Here is an 8311-nt window from a genome sequence, read left to right on the forward strand (position 1 = left end):
AAGAGACAAATTATTAGAGTACTAGAGATCTACACAGGAAAGTACACGCTCACATATCTACTCGTATACTTCTAGATTAAATAAAATAAGCAAAATCATTGAAGCAGAGATATACATGGTCAAATACATGACCATGTTTTTAAGTGTGTAGTTCAATTCGAAGGTTAAAGAGGCAAATTATTAAAATAGCAAAAATGTATATGAACAAGTACACGCTCACAGGTCTGCTCATGTGCTTCTCAGATTAAATAAAATAAACAAAATATTTGAAGCAGAGATATACGGTCAAGTACATCACCATGTTTTCAAGCGTGTAGTTCAATTAGAATGTTAAAGAGGCGAATTATTAAAATAGCAGAGATCTACATGGGCAAGTACATAACCATGTATATGCTCAAATAAACAAAATCTCTAAAATAGAAATATACAAAGGCAAGTACTTAACCACATACCTGCGTGTGTACTTTTCATATAAACAAAACCTTAGAAGCAAAAATATACATGCAAGTACATGATCATGTATCTGCTCATGTACTTTTCATATAAACAAAATCTTTGAAACATAAATATACATAGGCAAGTACATGCCACATATCTACTTGTGTACTTTTTAGATAAACAAAATTTTATAAGCAAAAATATACACGGGCAAGTATGTGACCACGTATATGCTCATATGCTTCTCAGATAAACAAAACCTCAGGAACAGAAAATAATAAAAGAATCATGGAAAAGATCAAAAAAAGAGGAAAAAAATTTGCCCCTACAAAAAAGAAACACACAAATGTAGAATAAGGTTCAGGGACTCACTAAAAATTTAAGGATATTAGGGATTCATAAAAGTCAGGATGTTACATATCTACTCATGTACTTCTCAGGTTAAGTAAAATAACCAAAATCTTTAAAAAATATATATACACAATCTAGAACATGACCATGTTTTCAAACTTGTAGTTCAGTAAGAAGTTTAAAGAGGTGAATTATTAAAGTACCAGAGGGAATTTATTTACTAACATTCAAATTACAATTTTCAATTTAAACTTTTGGAGATTCTCTCCCTTTTCTCTCTTGTTTTTTTTTTTCTCTTCCAAACACTATTTGTTCATCTTTTCTTCGTGAAGATCTCCATGGAAGGCTAACTTCTCAATGTTCCACAGCTCCAATGATTATGCAATTTACATTTTGAGTTTTATTTAACAATCATTAATTTTGATTTTGTTCTTCTCTCTTTAATTCTAGATCTGTTAATTATGATTATAATATACACTTTTATAAATTAAATATTGAATTAGGTAATCAATTAATAGCTTAATTTGATGCATTTTAACATACTAGTTTGGATAATTATTTCAATTGAATTCATAAATTAATTTAATTTTACTGTTTGATTAAATTGTCTAGTTACACCAATTGTTATTTAAATTCGAATTTGAATCTTGTGATAATTCGTAATGCATGTTTCTAAAAATTTATGAATCATATTTTCATTCTTTGTTATACTTTCGCATTTTTTTTTATCTGATCAAGAAATCTCCAAACGATAATTTTTATTAATTTATGATTCAATAAACAAAACTGGAGTGGAAAAAAAATTGATTTGTATATCTGTAAAATGACCTAAGGTGAATGTGTATTGCAAAATTTAGGAAAACTTAGTTAATTTTTATACCAATTCAGCATCATTATCAAGTTTCAACTTCTCCGCACGCGATTTCCTTCTTTTCCTCGTATGAAAATAATAAGAATTTTAAAAGTCGATATGGCTTTAACTGTAATGCAGAAAAGGAAAATATGTAAAACAGCATTAAGGTTGCAAAACAAAATCAAATATGAATGTGCATTACCAAGAATTCGTATCAGTAACCAGTAGCAAATTCAACTTTTTTAATGAATCAATAAATGCATACTTTTTTTCTGAAGAGGGCAAAATCCCATGAGAAAGGTTTGCTCTGTGACCAGAAATGGACCCAAATCTTGGAAACAGCCTCTTCGCTTACAGAAGGCTGCATTCAGAGAACATCAAATACTCTATTTAGAATAAGCCTCGTGCAATAGGTCGCCTTTTTTTATTCATACCTTTCTGACTACAGTTAGAATGTCAGCTTCTCTTTCTTTCTCCGACGATTTTACCAATATTTCACAGTATTATACAACAAAAATTTACAAACCAAGCTTATTTGGTCTCAAGAATGTGGAAGAACTCTTTCGCAAACCTGGCATGGAGATTTGCTGTTGATGCTTAGCCATCTTTTCCTTTTCCTTCCGTTTCCGTTCTCTCTCAAACACTGCTTGCTCCTTCTTCAAATTCTCCATCTCCTCCTCCATAGCAGTTTTCTCTTGTTTCTGTCTCTTTTTATGCTCCAGCAATGATGTATCCGACTCCTTAACAGAGAAAAACATGGGTTCCAGCTCAGCCAGCCACTGGGCTCCAACGCTGTGGCACACTGCATGTACTCCTTCGTGGTCAGAATTAACTCATGATAAACCACATACTCAGGAGTGCAACCCATGCCAAAGAGAGCACTAGGATGTAGATGACATGGCATTCCATTCCGGCAGTTAACATACTCCCCCACACCCTTTAATCTTGCTGCATTGTGGAAATATGCAGAATAAATTGCTTTTCTACAATGTCAGTATCAGGCCGACTTGAGGTTAGGGGAATCTTTAAAGTCTTGAGAATATCAAGCAGCTGGGATCTCACCTCTCTGGCCTTTCTTAAACCCTTAACATGCAAAAAAAAGATCATTGCACCAATCACCGCTGTAATCATGCTGTTTCCATTGCTGATAAACGTTGTACAGGGTTAAATGATCAGATTCTGGATCAAAAAATCTTTCCCGCATCGCTCTCCTCTGCTCGGTCCTTGGGTCTAAAGAAAACAGATGGCACTGAAAGCATGAAAACAATTGTCAAAACCTACTCAACACACCCCAACTGTTCACCCATCAATAGCATCTTAGCAAGTGGAGGGTCCAGTGGAAATTCCCATAACTGGTACACAGAATTGAGAATATTATCTTGCGGAGGTGGGTCCATAAATCAAAATCAAGTAAATTTTCAACTTTAAGAGATTTCAGCAACAAGACCACATTGCCAAGATTAGTCCTCTGAATCTCCGGAACAGGACTGGGCAACATTTCATTTAGGTAAGCACTCTCAGTATACAACCGACAGCATGTACCAGGGCTAGTTCTACCAGCTCGACCAGAACGCTGGTCAGCAGCAGCACGGCTAACAGGGAAGACCTGGAGCATCCATGCCCATCCTAGGGTTATACACCTTCATTTTACCATACCCAGTGTCTATGACATAGAAAAGACCATCAAGAGTTAATGATGTCTCAGCAATATTAGTGGCTACAATGCGTTTCCGGGCTCCATCTTCAGCTTTCTGGAATATCTTTGCTTGCAAGTCAGCAGGAAGCTGAGAATATATGGGTAAAATCAAGAGTTTAGGAACTGCCTTGTTTGAAGATGACACCATCGGCTCCATTCTTTCAGCAAGGGCATAGCAAGCTGCCTCAGTCTCATCTTGGCCAGTCATGAAGATAAGGATGTCACCAGGAGGGCTTGGTTATGTGAATAGTCATAGCCTGCACCTTTAACATAATCTTCGACTGGAGTTTTACTCCATAATATATTCACAGGAAATGTTTGTCTAGAAATATGAAAAATTGGTACACTGCTAGGATGCCCCAATTAGGTCAAATCAAACTAAAGTTAATAATAATGAACAATGCTGAATGAGGAACTAAACTGCCTTCCAAAAATATTTGAAAATTTGTGTGCATTCAGAGTTGCTGATGTGACTATCAGCTTGAAATTACGACTTTGGGCAACAACTTTCTTCAATATTCCAAAAAGAACATATGTGCTTAATGATCTTTCATGGGCTTCGTCCATGACAATAACCCTGAAACAGTTTCAAACCAGATGAATGGTAACATTGTTTTTATTGCAAACAAACAATGAGGGATAAATATGGAGGGAAAATTTTGTTAATATTTTCATACCGATACTTGTCTAGATCAGAGTCTTTGAGTGTTTCACGTAGAAGTTCCCCATCAGTCATGTACCGTAAAATTTAACCACTAAAATTTAGAAGATAGCACAAGTTTATGATTAATGTATAGACAATACACAAACTTACAGCATAGGCTACTCTCAGAATAAATACAATGAAAAGAAATTATAGTTAATAGCAGTGTAATATCAAATGCAATAATTAATTTTAACCCTATAAATTCAAAATTTACATTCATAATGGTACTTGGCCCAGTCACATCCTCAAAACGTATACCATAGCCAACTTTATCGCCAATTCTGTATCCATCTCCTCACTAACTCTCTTGGCAACACTCATAGCTGCCACACGCCTAGGCTGGTGCAGCCTACTATACTACCTATAGTATAGCCATCCTCATGCAGATACTGTTTAGGAACCCAAATGTCAAATTCCATTTTAATGAATATAGATATCTATTTTTGACAAATCCAAGAGATTCCTAAGTGTCTTTTTTATATTTTCTTGATTGAATAAACATTAATTAATAAAATAAGACACACGCAAAAAAAAGAAAAGAGAACAACAATAAAACCTGTGTCAATTGCGTTATCTTTCTTGAACCAGTTTCTCCCACCACTACTATCACCTGATTTTCACAAATCACCTACACATTGTATATCAAGAAAATTATTTCGATAACATTTTATCTGCATTTAGAAACAGAAAATCCATGTAGAAACAATACTATCGAAGGTAAGACAAAGTTGAATCAAAACATTTTGATAAAAGAACAGAGCAATCCAAACAAGCAGATAAAAATGTAAACTTACAATATATAAATGCATAACCAATACGATGAAAGAAGGAAAAGGGATCTGGTTTATGTATATATCAAAATCATATAATGATAAGTATAGTTTCATATCCAAGTCAATAAGCAACATAATCAGGAAAATAAAAAGGAAATATATTGTGTTGCCAAGCTCAATCCCAGCCGCCATTCACATTAAAAATGAACAGATTAAAACTATAGGTTTTATTGAATGACTAAGACAATTACACTCACTGATTGTGATAATTAATTAGTAATTACTTCAATCTGAAAGAATGAAACTCCTTACATTTTGACAAAAATCAACCTTACCAGTTACTGTCGCATCACGCATGTATAACCAAGAAAAAAAAAACAACAACCTGTAATAACTCTTCTCTTAGTGAAAAAAAAAAGGCAGATATTGTCTCTGCTCAGCGATGCTTTTTGACTTAGCAAAGTCGCTCACAGCTTCTCCCTTCTTCAAATGCTGCGAAAACTTAGCTTCCTCCTTAAAATCAATTTCACCATCTTCCCCCACTCTGCATCTGTCTGGCATTTTCAAATAGAATGAAGTCTTCAAACCATGAAAATATGTAGCAAAGTGTTTGGGATAAGGAAAATTTTTTAAGTTAAAAATCATCTTGAAGGAAACTATGTTTCAAAAAGTTTCGAGGGTCAAGAAGGAGCCAAAGATAAGCTGAACATAAGAGAATATTGGAAGATTATCTAAGATCTTTAGTTTTAAGGGACACATTTCGAGCTATTTTAAGATATTTTTGTCACATTGTTGGTTTTTCTCTATACTGCTTGAAAAACAAGAAAATATTCTAAGACCACAAAACTAAAGGCTTTTTTCGAGAAGTTTTGAGGAGTTTTTAAGTCACGGACACCCAAAACTACTCAAAAAATAGAACTAGCAAGAAAATATTCTAAGTCCACAAAACTGATGACTTTTCGAGGAGTTTTGAGAAAGTTTTCAAGTCCTTGACACCCAAAACTGCTCAAAAAACAGGACTAATAGGAAAATATTCTAAGTTCACAAAAACTGATAGCTTTTCAAGGAGTTTTTTAGGAGTTTCCAAGTACCTGACACCCAAAACTGCTCGAAAAACAGAAAGTGACAAGAAAATATTCTAAGTCCACAAACTTGGCTGAGCTCCAGATTCCTTCCAGAATTGCTCGAAAAACAGAAATGAGCAAAGAAAATGTTCTGAGTCCACAAGACCAAGACAGGCTCTCAAAACTCCAGAATGGCTCGAAAAGAGAAGTCAAGAAGAAACTATTCTAAGGCCATAACATTAAAGGAGCATCTTAGGGTTCTCCTAGAAATACTCAAAAAATAGAAAAAACACGAGTCTTGATAGGTCAAGTCATTGAAAAAATCCAAAAGCAGTTACCAGTAGTTATCAGCATTCACCACTACGCAAAGGAGATCGTGGACGATAGCGGTTACGAAAAAAGCCCTAACCAACAACACGATCACAAGCAATCGTGGATAATGGGCATCAACAGTTGAAGGTAGTTACTAAGAAGTGCCTGCAAAAGGAGGAGAATGGCGGTGGTTTTCATGACTATAAATACTCCAAAACACTATTGTACAAAGGACGACTTTTTGCACCCAGACACCGCACCTAAACTCTCTGAGACGCTGAGACGCTGAAACCCTGCACTGCGCCAGACACCAGCTACAAGGAGACCCACGGTGGCCGCTGTTCGCCGTTGTGAGGAGTCGTACGTTTACATTTCAGCATATTTACATTCCTGTACCTGTACATTCTGCATTCCAATTTAAGTTTCTTCATTTGTGTGCTTTTGTTCTTGTTTCTGCAATTCATTTCTTATTTCATACTTTTCTGTAATGAACCTCTGCGTTTGAGTCAATTCTGCACGTTTAATATTCACTATTCTTGCTAAAGTGCTAAATTTACGCGTCCATTTCACCGTTACGTTAACAACACACTTAAAAGAACCCAAAGAGGACCTAAATCCAGTCCCCAGATTGATCTTTGGATTATTTGTTTACAATTGTCATTTTTCACCATAAACACAAAGGGACACAAAATACTCCAAAATCCCCAGAAGAATACCTGCTATGTTGTTTTTTCAACACCCAAGATATCACTAAGTTTTGAACCTGCAAGTTCCCAAAAGCTTTGGCGAGACTTGTTCATGCTCTCTTCTCATGGATTTCCCTGACCAGAGCATATCCTTTACGAGATATTACAGCCATATCAGATGTTGGATCTTTTATTGGCATAATTGGGTATACCTGCTTAGTAAAAACAACTCTGCCATCAAGGAAATGAGGCTTTGTATCTGACCAAGAGGGAAAAAATAATTAGTAAAAAATGAAGAGCGATATAATCTAAGCAAACTGCATTAAAAGGTAAAAATTGGTTAGATGAATATTTTCCTTGCACAAGACAAATAACTTTGCATTCTTCCTCACCATCAAATTCAGTTTGAACTTATGTACCTCTAACAACTTGTCGATCCTCCCACTGAGCATTATCAGCTGTGAGCTGAGATAACCTTTTGCTCTGAGCAAGGGACATCTTAGTCCCATCTCTTGGGACCTGTGTTATTGATAAGAACTCTTATCATCAACTTGTACCAGCTTGCTTTAGTCTAAACAGCATGCACTGATACATTCACTTTATATATAAGATGAAACATGAACATTTCACCACATACAGCAACAAGAAAACATGTGGATAGCACATATAGCATATTGCAAATACCACTCATAAAACACAGTCAACGGTTGTTGCATGAATAGTTAATTTTGCCAGCAAATCTCCAAAGTTAAAATGCATATATAGAGAAGAAAGGCACAACTTAACCACATTTCACTTCATTGCAAACATGAACATCTAGTATCAAGTTCCTTCAACATAGAATTACAAAAGACTACATGTCCAGTTGCAAACTTAGGCATTTTAAAGTTCCAAAACTAAACATTATCGATTCGAAAGGCATCATAATCCTAACTCAATGAAAAAAAACACAAGACACTAGAATTGGATACAGAATAAGCACCATCCACAACATTAATTTTCTAGTTCATTTAATCAAGGTGTATACCAGCATTCAAATGCCAATCATCCAAAAGCCACCTAAGAATTAAGATAGAATATTACAACATAAAAATATGCATATCTAGCTTACCACACCATGACCAAGCATGTGAACAATGACAAACATTCTGATAAATGCTTTTTATGCTTAATCCTCTAAGGCATTTCAAGAGTAATGATTGGGGTTTTAAGCTAGCCATTATGAGAATTTGTTATTGGATTGTTTATTCATGTTTTAGGAAAAATGAACAAGGAATGAGAGTTTTTAAAAGACAATGGATTAAAAAAGGAAGAAATGTCAACCTCATTTGTGAAGATCTACAAATCCAGCAAAATACACGATCAAGTACATGCCCATATATCTGCATGTGTACTTCGGGCTGAAGGAATTGGTTTGAGCGTAAAAGCAGAG

At 35.1% G+C, this 8311-nt stretch overlaps 1 pseudogene; it reads right to left on the reverse strand.

The window, feature by feature from the left end:
* Nucleotides 1-1972: 1972 nt before the first annotated feature.
* LOC113850896 lies at nucleotides 1973-8026 on the reverse strand (annotated as a pseudogene).
* Nucleotides 8027-8311: the final 285 nt, after the last annotated feature.

The sequence above is a fragment of the Abrus precatorius genome, unplaced genomic scaffold (assembly GCF_003935025.1).
Source record: "Abrus precatorius isolate BTA unplaced genomic scaffold, Abrus_2018 Scaffold9, whole genome shotgun sequence".
In the NCBI taxonomy this organism is placed as follows: Eukaryota; Viridiplantae; Streptophyta; class Magnoliopsida; order Fabales; family Fabaceae; genus Abrus; species Abrus precatorius.